This window comes from Cebus imitator, unplaced genomic scaffold, assembly GCF_001604975.1.
Source record: "Cebus imitator isolate Cc_AM_T3 unplaced genomic scaffold, Cebus_imitator-1.0 Scaffold68, whole genome shotgun sequence".
Taxonomy (NCBI): Eukaryota; Metazoa; Chordata; class Mammalia; order Primates; family Cebidae; genus Cebus; species Cebus imitator.
Genome location: NW_016107383.1, coordinates 6245006 through 6259987, shown reverse-complemented (window position 1 = coordinate 6259987; position 14982 = coordinate 6245006). Strand labels below are relative to the sequence as shown.

The 14982-nt window shown below is 39.3% G+C and overlaps 1 protein-coding gene across 4 annotated transcripts in view; it reads right to left on the bottom strand.

Moving 5' to 3' along the window:
- COL14A1 (collagen type XIV alpha 1 chain) overlaps positions 1 to 14982 on the bottom strand; it is a 255166-nt gene that overhangs the window by 186088 nt on the left and 54096 nt on the right. The gene's annotated exons all lie outside the window — the stretch shown is intronic.

Here is a 14982-nt window from a genome sequence, read left to right as displayed (position 1 = left end):
AGGAAAGGAGAAATACAGACTTTCTGAATTCAAAGAAACGTTATGGCCACGTATTTAATCCAAGAAAGGTCAAGAGACTTTTTCTAAAGCAGGAAGGGCTTTTGGAACAAGATAATTAGAAAAAGGCCAAAGAGTTTCCCCAAAGTCAAATGTTTTTTGCATATTATATGTATGTGACAGTAAATTTTGTTCCTAAAGATCATGTAAATAATTGATTTTTTAATGGCTCAATTAGGACTGAAGAAAAAGATTCAGAAGAGGATGCCCTGTGGCCATGGTACCTATGTTTTACCGTCAGAGAAGGTCCCACCCGCAGCAATGCTGGGGAAATGTAGAGGGCAGATGGCTAAGTCTCTACGACAATGGAGGAGGCTGCCTGATCTAGGGTAGGTCTGTGCTTCTTTAGGGGCAATTCACCATTTCTGTTCACACAAACCCAAGATACAGGAATGTTCTCTAAGTGTATCACAAATCCTTAACAATGTCGATATGGTTTGTCTATGTCCTCAACCAAATCTCATCTCTAATTGTAGCTCCCATAATTCCCACATGTCATGGGAGGGACCTGGTAGGAGGTGATTAAATAATGGGGGCAGGTCTTTCCCATGCTGTTCTCATAATAGTGAATAAGCCTCACAAGATCTGATGGTTTTATAAAGGGGAGCTCCCCTCTGCACACTCACTCTTGCCTGCCACCATGTAAGATGTGCCTGTGCTTCTCCTTTGTCTTTTGCCATGATTGTGAGCCTCCCCAGCCATGTGGACCTGTGAGTCCAGTAAACCTCTTTCCTTTTTAAATTACCCAGTCTTGAGTATGTCTTTATTAGCAGCGTGAGAACAGACTAATACTTTTAGTACCAGCTGCAGCATTGCTTCATACTCTAGTTTGTGCTTCCATAGAATGGGGTAACCTTGCTCAATTTGCATATTAAGACTAGAGATCAGAAGCGCATGTTAGGGGCAGGGTTGGAGGTGGGCTTCTTGTATTCTTTTTAACATCTTGCTGGCCCAGAAAATTCTTTGTTTTTTTAACATATATAATGAAAGCCAAAATACAGAAGTGTTCATAAACAAGTCTAATATGCTTTCACCTGAAAAAAAAAAAAAGTAGTTGAACTACTATGGTTGGCACAGGCAGTTTAATATATGTGTCTCTGCACCTACCAGTCCACATTTTGCTTAAAGGATATTGACATTTCTCCAGATATAAATATTCATGGGATACCTACATGATTTTACCAGATGAGGAACAAATGAATTTGCCAATGAAATATCCCAATCTTCATTATGGAAGCTAAATGGTACAACTCAATCCAAAGTTTATATATTCACTTTCTGGCACCAGTTCCCTTTCTTAACCACCAAATACAGGGCCATCAGCTGGTAACTCTGTATCTGGGCATCAGCCTTACTATACCACACTTTAAAAAAGGCTAAAATGGAATACCACAAAAAGTCACGATAAAAATTAATTTGTTTTTTGGATATAACCAGGGAAAATTGAAGTCTGGGTAAGCTTCAAGAACCCATTTTTCTCTGTTTTTATGGGAAAAACTTACTCTTAAATGGAGAGTAGTTTTCTTTCTTTTCCAGAACTACTGGGGATATTATTTCAGTTCTAAATGAATTGGGAACCATGTGGAAAGGATCTTAGAAAGGGAACCCTTTCTGCTTATTTAAAAGAGGTAATGAAATTGGTAGTTTCTGGTTTAAAAAATAATTTCCAATAGATATGTTCTGTTTATTTAGCTCATTCAAGTCAGAAATGACCTAGAAATATAAATGCTGTATAGCTCCTGGAAAAGATATAAAGCCAATTGACTAGAAATCAAAAGATTGATCATTTTAAAAAATGAGCCTAAAAATTTTTAAGTTGGTCATCAAAAGACATCTTAAAGAAAATAAAAGCCTAAGTGTGGGTTATGGTGAAGGTCTTAGATTTTGCAGGCAAGAGGGAGTTTGGCTGCTTATTATACCACTAAAAATTACTAATTAAGTAACTGATTAAAAGAAGAGAGAAACAGTACTCTCTGGCATGCAGAAAACATTATCTAGAAAAATAATCTGAGTGTTTATGTCACATAATTTAAACACCAAAAACCTTAAAAGCAAACTACAACTTGGCATATTTCACTTAAAATTAAGACTCATAGGAAGATGCTTTTTTCAACAATTTCAAAAGTCAAAATCTATCACTGGTTTTGTATTCCAAACTATGATTTTTCTTGAAGATTAGTTTTCACACTTGAGAACTGTGAAAACAATATTCTTTCTTGTGTCCCAAACCCTGTTTATCAGCTCTAAGACATATATAAACACAATGAACCTAACGGCTATTTCCATCCTAACAGGTACAAGTGCAATATGTCCAACCCCAAGACAATTAAGTGTAAGTCAAATTCTCTACATAGTACGTACAATGTTTGTTCCATCAACAGGTTTGCCTGTGCCAGGGGCAAATAGATGTTCATATTTCTAGGTACAAAGAGGTAGTTTGAAAGCTGCTGTGTTCAACAATCATATATCTTAACCATAAGTCCGGCTGTTATAGTAAATCTTTTTAAAGAAATGCATTCAAATCATTGTCTTACTAAAAGCAGATTCCAGATTCAAAACTGAAGACAACATTACTCTCCACTGGCAAACACATTACCCATTCCACTATTCTTAAACAGAGAGACACCAATCAGAAAGAAAGTATTAAGAACCTTAAAATGGGTTAAAATCAAGTGGTAGAAAAGAAAACCAGACACACCTGGGAACCCAGGTAAATATGTAAAACCCAGCAGCTAAACGTAGTTTAAATCTATAGTATAAAGGAATGAGTGCATAAGCTTTTATTGCAAGACAATATTCCAAATTAATTTGTAAAATGAAATAAATCCTTTTTGTCTGCAAGCCTGAATTTAAAATTAAAGCAAAGGGATAGATGAAATGACCTCTTGAACTGTATTTTAATTCATCTCTTAACATCGGTCTTATCTAAAATGCAACTGTGAAAATAGAGGCGGTGTTTTAAAAAATGCCTAAGCAGCTGAACTTAATTAAAAGAAAGAAAGCGCTCAATAGATGGCCTGGATTACAAAGATAATAACACTTTGATGTCACAGATAGAATCAAAAAGAACAATTGCACAAGTCCAGGAAAAATGATCCCCTTTCTCTTCTATATTTTCTGGAGTTTTGTGGTGAGAAGACTTAAAAGAACTGCATGATTTTTTTAAATTCTGTTTTTGAAAGTGATGTACATTATTATATTAAGTTAAGGCTAGGCATGGTGGCTCATGCCTGTAATCCCAGCACTTTGGGAGGCCGAGGTGGACAGATCACCTGAGATTAGGAGTTCAAGACCAGCCTGGCCAACATGGTGAAACCCTGTCTCTACAAAAATGCAAAAATTAGCTGGACATGATGGCAGGTGCCTGTAATCCCAGCTATTTGGGAGGCTGAGGTAGGAGAATCGCTTGAACTTGGGAGGCAGAGGTCACAGTGAGCTGAGATTGTACCATTGCATTCCAGCCTGGGCGACAGAGCAAGACTCCATCTCAAAAACAAAAAAAGTTAAGTCCTTCACACTTATCTATTGATTTAGTCCTCACATCAACTCTGCGGAACAGGCACGACTATTATCATTCCCATTTGCAATCAAAAAGTATGGCCCGCAAGGGCTGTGTGATTTGCCCGGGGTGTCACACAGCAAAGAAGTAGCAAAGCCAGGATATGAACCCAAGTAATGTGTCTCTGTAACCTATGTTTTTAACCACAGGGCTATACACTGATTTCAGGAAGGCACTCTATGTTACGTAAATTTAGAAAGCAAAGGGGAAACGCTTGTAACATAAAGCAGCATCTCTGCAGGGTTTGCCCCTGCTGTGCCCACAGCTAATCTGTGCTGTTTGTAACATCTCCAATTATTTGTCTAGGACGTTTTTCCCTCCCAAATAAGTGCACTTTCATATTGAAGCAGCCCATGTGAAAGGCATCCTTCTTACAATAATTTTACACCAATGTTATTGTGTTACTGACATCACAAGAAATTCCAAACCCATGTTTATTCATTTGATGTTTTGCAATTAATTTCCTGGAGGACATTTATTCATTTTTTGAAAATCTATTTAGTGTTTATTATATACCAAGCACTATTCTGAGCAACAAAGCTCCCAACTTCTGGCAATTTAAATTCTTTTATTTTAACTCTTAATACCACTCAGTAATTAAATTCTTAGCGAGAGAAAATAGACTATAATAAAGCAACATAGGTTCAGATACAAAAAAGTGCTTTATAAAAGTAAACAAAATCATACAAAGAGTAACCATATGTGGGGGCAAAGGGTAATATTACTGTAATGGCAATAGTATGAAATTACCAATTAAAAATCTTTCTTTTAAAGCATATTATTGCTTTTGTTCTAATGGCATTCAAATTAAAGACCCAATTACAGTTCATATAATGAAGTGTTTACAATGCATTTTTAGATAAACATATTTATCAACATAGTCGGTGAAGACACAAAAGATGGAGGTGACAGAGATAACTTTTTCTGCCAGGTAAACTCCTATTCATCCTTCAAAACCCAGGTTACACTTTACCAACTCCATGAATCTTTTCCCACTGTCCTCAGATGGGACTCATTACCTGCCCCTCTTTACCGACTCTGGATTTGTACATTGCTTGTTGTGCCCACCACACTGGAATATTATGATTGGCTTCCATTTCTATCTCCCTGACTAGACTGTGAACTCCTTGACTGGGGAGGGCTTTTGTAACTTGTCCTTTTAGCCACTTTGTCTGGCTCATCTCTTGATTTATGGTACGTCTGTGTATGTAAACTAAATTGAATTGCGTTGTTAAAAAATAATTCCTCTGTTCACATAGTCCATACTGCCACCAGAATACCAGAGAAATGAGCCATGATGGCTCAATTAAATGTGTTCTCCTCCTGCTCTGCCATACTACTGAATTGGGAAAGTGGATTACAGTTATTTAGAAATCAGGGAGATTGTATCAAAGTTGCCTGTCTTTCTTGATATTTTCCTAATGCTTGAGGCTAAGCTGAATGAAAGGAGAGTGTGTACAATTTTTATTCACCCTGTCTTAACCTCAGTCAGAAAACCTCACGACGATTTCACTGCAGCTGGTCTAGGATTCATTTAGGGGCTTTGAATTATTTTGTTCTATGCCACTAGCAAAATATCAGTCTCAGCCATTTGTTAAAGAAGACATTTGAAGGAATACTGTGGCCACAGAACAATTTTTCACTTAAGCCTCCTTTGAGGTTATATTCAAGTTTCCAAACCAAAAGCAAAAGAAAATCCCTAAGAATTTGGTACAGTAGAACTCTTGGAAGCTCACTGTTACCATGTAGAGATTGGTTCAAGCCAGACAACTGAAGATATTTTTATAAAAAGAGTTAACATCATTTTACATTTGCCAAAAGCTCAATCGTTCTGAAAGGTTTTTCAATGCATTGGCAAATTCTGACTTTCCCAACATTCCCATGAGAAGCCATGTTGTCCCCATTTTTCGGAAAATGAAATTGAGGTAAGGGCATGGTAGCTCATGGCTCTAATAATCCCAGCACTTTGGGAGGCTGAGGTGTGCAGATCACCTGAGGTCAGGAGTTCAAGACCAGTTTACCAACATGGTTAAACCCCATCTCTACTAAAAGTACAAAAAATTAGCTGGGCATGGTGGCAGACACCAGTAACCCCAGCTACTCAGTAGGCTGAGGCAGGAGAATTGCTTGAACCCAGGAGGCAGAGATCACACCATTGCACTCCAGCCTGGGCAACAAGAGTGAAAATCCATCTCAAAAGATAAAAGAAAGAGAAATTGAGGTTCGGAGAGAACAAGTGACTGAATTACTAGTTACCAGCAGTGCTAGGACTGGATGACAGGTATTTTTCTCTTCTTTTTCTCTTTTTAGAGACAGGGTCTCACTCTGTCACCCAGGCTGGAGTACAGTGGTGCAATGCTAGCTCACTACAACCTCACATTCCTGGGCTCAAATGATCCCGCCTCAGCCTCCTGAGTAGCTGAAAAATAGGCACACATCATATGCCCAGTTAACGTTTGTTTGTTTTGATTTTTGTAAAGATGGGATCTCACCATGTTACCCTGGCTGGTCTTGAACTCCTGGACTCAAGCAATCCTACAACCTTGGCCTCCCAAAGCACTGGGATTACAGGTGTGAGCTACTGCCACTGCACCCAACCACGACGGGTGTTCTAAATATTTGGTCCAATATGCCTTTTCTGGCGTATCACACTATCACTTCCATGGAAGTTGTCCTCACAGAATGCAACACAGATGGTCACTGCGGCAGGAGATAACATCAGAAACCATCCACTAGGGGATGTGAAGCAAGGGGCTCATTTCACTTGTGTCTGGAATTTACATTAATCTGAGTGACATTAGTATTCATTTAACGTAATCATGAGTGGAAATGTACCTTTCAAAACCTCTCTGACAGCTGCCTGCCCTATCTAAAACAGCACTCCCATGACTCACTCCTTTTACCCCTGTTTTATTTTTCTTCCTAGAATGTCTTACTTCCTAGAAATATATTATACAGTGAATGGTTAATTTCTTGTGCCAATTTGACTAGGCCACGGGGTGCCCACACATTTGACCAAACATTACTCTGGATATGTCTATGAGTGTATTTCTGGCTGATTATGGTAGACTGAATAAAGCAGATTCCTCTCCCTAATGTGGGTGGGCCTCCAAGGGATTGCAGACCTGAAGAGAACAAAAATGCTGGGTAAGAGAGAAGACTGCCTGACTGCCGTGAGGTCATACGTTGTCTTTTCCTGCCTTGAGACTTTAAAACATTGACACTTGGGTTTTGAGCCTGCGGGTGTTTGGATTAGGATTTATACTATCAGCTTTCCTGGTTCTCAGGTTGGATTTGAACTGAAACTACATCATCACTTTCCTGGATCTCCAGCTTTATGACTGCAGATCTTGGGATTTCTCAGCCTCCAGAATCACGTGAGCCAATTCCTTATATTAAATCGGTATCTCGAGCCAGGCATGGTGGCTTGTAATCCCAGCACTTTAGGAGGCAGAGGCAGGCGGTCACTTGAGGCCAGGAGTTTGAGACCAGCCTGGCCAACATGGTGAAACCCCTTCTCTACTAAAAAGTACAAAAATTAGCCAGGCATGGTAATGCACACCTGTGATCCCAGCTACTCGGGAGGCTGAGGCACAAGGATTGTTTGAATCTGGAAGGCAGAGGATGCTGTGAGCCGAGATCACACCACTGCACTCTAGCCTGGGTGACAGAGTGAGACTGTCTAAAATAAATAAATCTCTCAATCTCTGTCTTTCTCTCTAAAATAAATCTCTCTCTCACACACATACACACCCCTCTCACACACACACTTTCCTTTGTTTCCTTTTTTATATTAATAATTATTAAAAGCCTACCATTCAGTGACGGTTTTCATCTAAGCCCAATATTAATCCTGTAAGGTAGATGTCCTTCCCATTTCATAGAAAAAGAAGGGCTAAGTAACTATATAGCTTAAATAACTTGCCCACCATCATACATTGAGCAAGTGGAAAAGCTGGATTGGAATCAAACCCAGACTCACTCCAAAGCCTGAACCATTCAACTCCCATCACAGAAGAGAAGTATTTCAGAGAAAGGAAGGGAGGGAGGAAAGGAAGAAAGAAGAAAGAAAGGAAGGAAAATATGGACAAGCCTTGCAATCGAAGCTAGCATGAAATCAAAGCCATACACATTTGTCCTATATTCAACCTGGGATGAATAACACCATGACAACTTGCAGGAATGTGAAGACTGGTGGTTGCGCCACGGCCAAGAGAACATTTCAGCTGTCACTCAGAGCCCTACATCTTAAGAGTAACTAACAACCCTGTAAACATCACATGCATCACATTTCTCCTCTGCTCTAAATTGTAAGGGACTGGGAGAAGATACGACAGCTGTCTTCAAATATTTAAAGGGCTGTCATACAGAAGAGGGATTAGGAGGATTCTATATGCCCAGGAGGAGGACTGCATAAAGTAACATTTCAGCTCAATTACAGGCAGGCAGGATATCCAAAGATTACTGTCTTGGGAAATACTAAAATCGCTGTTAATGAAAGCAGATGCAGGACAACTCTTGAAGAAATGGCTGAGGAGCCTCTGCCATCCTTGTGACTAGTTGAACTGCAGGACTCTCAAAGTGACCTACAGGTTAAGATTATTTCTTCCTTCCCCAGTTCTCCACTTGACCTGTCCATGTATATTTCCCATTTCCTCCCAATACAATTACTCTTCTCTCTCCCAACAACATTACCATCTCAGAAGCTTTCGACTCAATTTTTATCCCCCCATCTCCTATAATGTACCCTCTTCAAACTCTTCCTACCCTACCACAATGCCAGATACCTAAAACAGATTTTAATTCCTTTGAAAATATGTTATTCTTCTTACATATTTTTTAGATAAAGTTTGCTTAAGGCCAGGCACGATGGCTTATACCTGTAATCCCAGCATTTTTGGAGGCCAAGGCAGGTGGATCGCCTGAGCTTAGGAGTTTGAGACCACCCTGGGCAATATGGTGACACCCCGTTTCTACTAAAATACAAAAAATCAGCTGGGCATGCAGGCACATGCCTGTAGTCCTAGCTATTTAGGAGGCTGAGGCATGAAAATCGCTTGAGCCCCAGAGGTGGAGGTTGCAGTGAGCCAAGATTGCACCACTGCATTTTAGTTTGGGCTACAGAGTGAGACTCCGTCTCAAAAAAAAAAAAAAGTTTACTTTAAACTTTTACTGGTACAGTTGCCTGGTTATTTCCTTAAGTGAATACTGACCCAAGAGAGGCTATTTTATCTGATCACCTCTATTTTGAAATGAAATTTGCGCAACTTCAGGAGTCAGTGTATCACATTCCCATTTATTTTCAGCTCTGTATATAATACTACGTGATCTGTCTGTATGTTTACTTTGGTCCTTTAAGGTTATTTTCACAAAACACAACTCAATCATTCCTGGTTACTCCAATTCAACCTATCCTGACATTTTGCAATTTCTAAAGCCGAAAACCTTTGCAGTTTGACAACAGTCAGCCCTGCAGATATAGAGACAAGATAGTCAATAGAAAATTCTTAGACAAGAAGGAAGCTACAAGTCACACAAACCCAAGCATTCCTACGGGAGAGTCACTCTGCCAAAATCAATAGCAGTCCTCATAGCTGTAAGGTATCTGATTATTTTTAAAATGGTATGTTACAAGTTCTTTTAAGAATAAAGATATTTGAAAACTTATTTCAGACAGAGTTACGAATTCTTACCACTGGAGAATTCACAAGTTGAGAATAATAAACTTTGTTGGAGGCCAGAGTAAAAGTGTCAAAATTGTTCAAAACTATCTCATCGAGGGCAGTGAGGGAGGAGCTAGAAGAAAACTGGAGGTCTAATGCTCAGAGAGTTTCATCCCATTGTCACCGGGAGTGCATAAAGCATAACTTTTTGGGGGTTGGGGAAGGGAGTCTTGCTCTGTCTCCCAGGCTGGAGTGCAATGGTGCAATGCAACCTCCGCCTCCCCGGTTCAAGCGATTCTCCTGCCTTAGCTTCCCAAGTAGCTGGGACTACAGGTGCAGGCAACCAAGCCTGGCTAATTTTTATATATTTTTTTCGCTCTATGTTTAAAAAATATATGTATTATGGAGTGCTCAGAGAGCAGAAGTGAGGGGAGAAAGGGGCTAAAATTTGCAGGAAAACTTTTCTGTAATACAGGTGTTGCATGAGATCAGTGTTTCTTACTGTTTTTAGTTAACACCTCCATAAGGAACCTTTAGACATTTTTTTCCTAATCACCTCCTCATGAAATTTCAAAATCACAGGTATCCCATATAGCTATTTACGTATTATATATTTACACTTAATACATAAAAGAATTAATATTTTTCATCTTTCACTCCCAAAATCAATTTTGCCCATTTAAGGATATCACTCCCATTGAGAATGCATGTATTACATCATTTGTAAAAAAAAAAAAAAAAAAAAAAAAAAAAAAAAAAAAAACTACTTTTTCTTGAAACCCAGAGCAACTAAAGGTATTATTTTAAAGGTTATCTTAATGGTCAAATTATGCTCCATATGGTTGAAACTTTACTTTTTAAAACTTCTTCCATTTTTTCATGATGTGGCAGAAACAAGTTCACCATATTAGTGCACATTTGGGAGATAATCTGAAGAGAATCATACAATATTTTAAAGCTCCCCATAGTTGACTTAAACGTGTTTGTGCGATTCCATTCTCAATCCAGATATCTTAGTTAGAGCTAATCCCATCCCTGCAGCTCCTGGTGTAGCCAATCAGATTCTTACATTTCCTTGTTCACTGCAATTGGATCAGAGATGGGCTCATGAATCAAGCTGGACCAATCAAAACTGTTCTTGAGATGTTTTCTGAAACTAACATCAAAAAGGCTTCTGTGGCACACCAGACAGTGGCTCATGCCTATAATCCCAGCAGTTTGGGAGGCAGAGGCAGATGGATTACTTCAGGTCAGGAGTTTGAGATCAGCCTGGCCAACATGGGGAAAACTTGTTTCTACTAAAAATACAAAAATTAGCTGTGCGTGGTGGGGCCCACCTGTAGTCCCAGCTACTCAGGAGGCTGAGGCGGGAGAGTCTGTTGAACCCAGGTGGTGGAGGCTGCAGTGAACAGAGATTACACCACTGTACTCCAGGCTGGACAACAGGGCAAGACTGTGTAAAAAATAAAAGGCTTCCTACCATAAGAGATTGGGGTTGCTCACTATTATGTGATTCTGGAACCTGGAACTCTGTGGAGTCCTTCATTGTCACTGTAGCAATCCTACCTAGAAATAACACCATCCTGGAGGAAGGAAGAGCCAGGAGATGGAGAAGCAAGAGAAAGCAACTGACACTGGATTGAGACCCTAGGTCCAGCCTTCTTCAATTACATGAGTCAGTACAGTTCTTTTTGTACTTAAACTAGTTTGAATGTGTTTCTACTGAAGCCAAAGATATCGGACTAATATGCTGCCTAGAATTTTTCAGTAAAGGTGGATCATAAACTAAGGGGAGACAAAGTCTAAAATAAGAAAAGAAATGAATCCCACATAGAATCTGAGAACTAAAGCAGTATTTCAATGAGCTCTAATGAGGACCAATAAATAAACGGTGGGAATTCCAAATTTTATAACATCAATTGCCTTCTTACATTTAAGTGAAAACATTTAAAATATGTTACAAACTAGTAGTAGTCCCGGTAGAGAGGAATCATGTCTTATCTTTGTTGTCATGGTTTCATCTAAGTCAATTCATATCAATTTTTAAAAACAGAGGTTTATTTTATACTCCAGAGAAATGAGCAAATAACTGTGCATGCACAGTGAGATCTCCATCATTTAGAAATGGAATCAACAAGGCCATTTCTTGCTATTTGACCCTTTTCTTCCTATTTGTTTTCCCCTTATCTTTTGGAATTTTAGTGTCCTACAGAGTTTTTTTTGTTTTTTTGTTTTGTTTTGTTTTGTTTTTGTTGTTGTCATTGTTTGGAGATAGGGTCTTGCTCTGTCACGCAGGCTGGAGTGCAGTGGTATGATTTCAGTTCACTGCAACCTCTGCCTCCCAGGTTCAAGTGATTCTCCTGCCTCAGCCTCCTGAGTAGCTGGGACTACAGGTGTGCACTACCACACCCAGCTAATTTTGTATTTTTAGTAGAGACAGTGTTTCACCATGTTGGCCAGGATGGTCTCGATCTCTTCACCTCGTGATTTGCCCCCCTCAGCCTCCCAAAGTGCTGGGATTACAAGTGTGAGCCACTGTGCCCGGCCTGTCCCACAGTTTTACCAACATGATTATGGGTGTGGCTTTTTGTTTATGCTCCTCACTACTATTTTTCTTCATTTGGTCCCTTTTCTAATCTACCTATTTTCTTTGTCATGATTTTATACTCTTTTCATCTCATTTCAAACATTTCTGACACTAGTAATCATATTGTGATTTATGATATAGTCTTTTTTTTTTTTTTTTGAGACAAGGACTCTGTTGCCCAAACTGGAGTGCAGTGGCACTATCTCAGCTCATTGCAACTTCCACCTCCCAGGTTCAAGAGATTCTCCTGCCTCAGCCTCTAGAGTAGCTGGGATTACAGATATGCACCATCACACCCAGCTAATTTTTGTGTTTTTAGCAGAGGTGAGGTTTTGCCATATTGGCCAGGCTGGACTCAAACTCCTGGCCTCAAGTGATCTACTGTCTTGACCCTCCCAAAGTCCTGCGATTACTGGCATGAATCACTGCACCAGGTCCTTATCGTATACTCTTTATGTAATGACGCCATAATTAAAGTTCACAGAATTCTGAGACCACCACCTTTGTGTCTTCTAACTCTCATTTATGGCACATAGTTTACTTCTATGTTTTGAAATTGTGACTTGTGAACTCTCCTTTGGCATGGTTTTATCTGTGCCAGTCTTTAGAATTTGAGCTGAGCACATGTGGCTCAAATGTGATTGTGTGTTTGCTTCTGCCAGGCATCACACTGCTTTTACCTGCTGCAGGCCATTTTTATATTAATTTCTTGAATGGGCAGGCCCCAGAGCCCATGGTGAATATAAATCTGAATACCTAATCTGTGTGGGGCTCAGGCTCAAGGTTATATGCATTCTTAAGACTTTGCCCTCACTCAGGGCACAGACATATACAGAGGGGCTTCCTCAGAGCCCCCCTGCATGGATTCGGAACAATTTTCTAATCTACCGTGGTGTTGTTGCTGGAACACCATGTTAAAGGTCTAGATAATAATAATTATAATAACAATGAGAATAAGGCAGAGTAAGTGAGAGGGAGAAAAGGAAAGGGAGGAGGAGAAAGCCGATAAGAAGAAGAGGAAGAAGCACTAATAGAGCATACGGTATGATCCAGGCATCCTTCAAACCCTTTAATGCATAAATTCGAGCCCACACTTAACCCCCGTGTCCTGTTATAATAGAACCCAATTCTTTCCCCTTTAATCCAGCCAGCATTAACCTACAAGACCCACCAGCGTTAACCTACAAGACCCACCAGCATTAACCTACAAGACCCACCTATTTCCCTGTACTTTAGCTACCTTCTGGCGCCTACCTAATGGAAATTAAAACCCTAACAGTCCCATTTTTGCCAAGTTGAACTCACAGTCCTGGGTTTGGCAGATCTATGGCCCACAATAGCTAGTGGAAAGGTGACAAAATTTCAAATCAATCTCTTGACTGTGAGCCAAGAATCATAAAAGTATTAATGGGAGGTGAGAGATCCTAGTAAGTAAAAATATACTTTGAAAATAACCATGTGCCCAGTGTACACTCGACCATAATGACTGCATAATTTGGAACTGGCTCTTCTCCAAGAAGAGGCACTGAGCACATGTGTTGAGCTCCTGCTAGACTATGTAAGCTCCACGAGGGTAGAATTCTGCCTCCCGTGCTCGCCACTTAATCCCCAAAACCAATTCAGTGCTTGACACTGGGGGACAATTAGCAGCTCTTCCATCCATTTATTATTAAATCAATAATATAAACCACTGGCCCATGATGATCTTAGCTCTTGCAAAATATAAATGCTTTTATTAATAGCAAATACCATACTATTTACATATGTATTTAAACTCTTTTATGCATGTAGTAAGTGCTATATATAAAATATGTGGCACTTATTATGTTCTAGGCATTTTACACATTTTAACTCAATCCTCACAACTAACTCTTGAGAGTTCTCATGTTTCAGGTAAAAAATTCAAATATGGGCATATAAGAGGTAGAAATGTTCAAAGGTAGGGGTGTGTGTGTGTGTGTGTGTGTGTGTCTGTGTGTGTGTATTATGAGCACAGCCTATGAAATTATTAGAAATAGCAGTTGTCCTCAGAAAAGCAATTCATTCCTGGGTTTAGTGAAGAATTGTGTGCCAACACATTCAACAATTTTAAACCTTCTAAGACAAAGATGAGTAAACTTTTTCTGAAAAGAGCAAAACAGCAAATATTTTAGGCTTTGCAGGCCATGTGATCTCTGTTGCAACTACTCAACTCTGATATTGTGGGAAGGCAGCCATACACCATTGTAAAGGAATGGGTATAGCCGTGTTCCAACAAAATCTTATTTTAAAAAACAGAAGACTGAATTTCGCCCATGGGCCATAGTTTGCTGACTTCTGGAAAGAATATTTTAGGCTCATCTCATTTTTCCCTCCAGGAAATGAGAGCACTGAGATTCACCCCAATCTCACAATAGAGACTACATTATTTAAAAAAAAATCCATTGAAAACAAAACAAAGAGGGTTGGTGATCTTAATTTTAAAAATCACCGAAAAAGAAGGAAAAAAAGAGAAACCCTATGCTGTTTTTCCTATCTGTTTCTTAATCATTCCCAATCAGATTCTACAATCTTGTGCAAAACTCCAAAAATGATTAAAGAAAGCTGTTTGGACAACAGTGGAGAAATAGCCATTAATGCAAAAGTGCCAATATTATGCTCAAAGGCAAATACCACTTTTGTTTGTCAGTTCATTTCGGATTATTAAAGAAACATGTACAGCAGATTGGAAACAAGTAACTATTTAACTGCACAGCTATTTAAACACACAGACCTAAGATCTGTTAAGGATCTTTTTAACTAAAATCTAAAGGGATCTATTTAATCTAAAAGGATCTATTTAACTAAAATTGTAAAATATGTGTAATATGTCTGATTGGATCTGAGCCACTATCAATGTAGACTCTTATATAAGAAAATTGTAGATTTCAGGGGAAACAAAGAACAGCATAGTTCAATGTGCATCACGGGAGTACCATGTCTTGGAGGAGGGGCTTATGCTAAGGGTTGCATTAACGACCTGGTTGGGGTGGAGGGGGGAATCTTTTGTCTCCAGTTGGCCAAACTAATGCATCCCCTTCCACCTTCTAGGAGCCAAAACTCTGTCCTGAATTGTTACCATTGTTTATAACTTACTT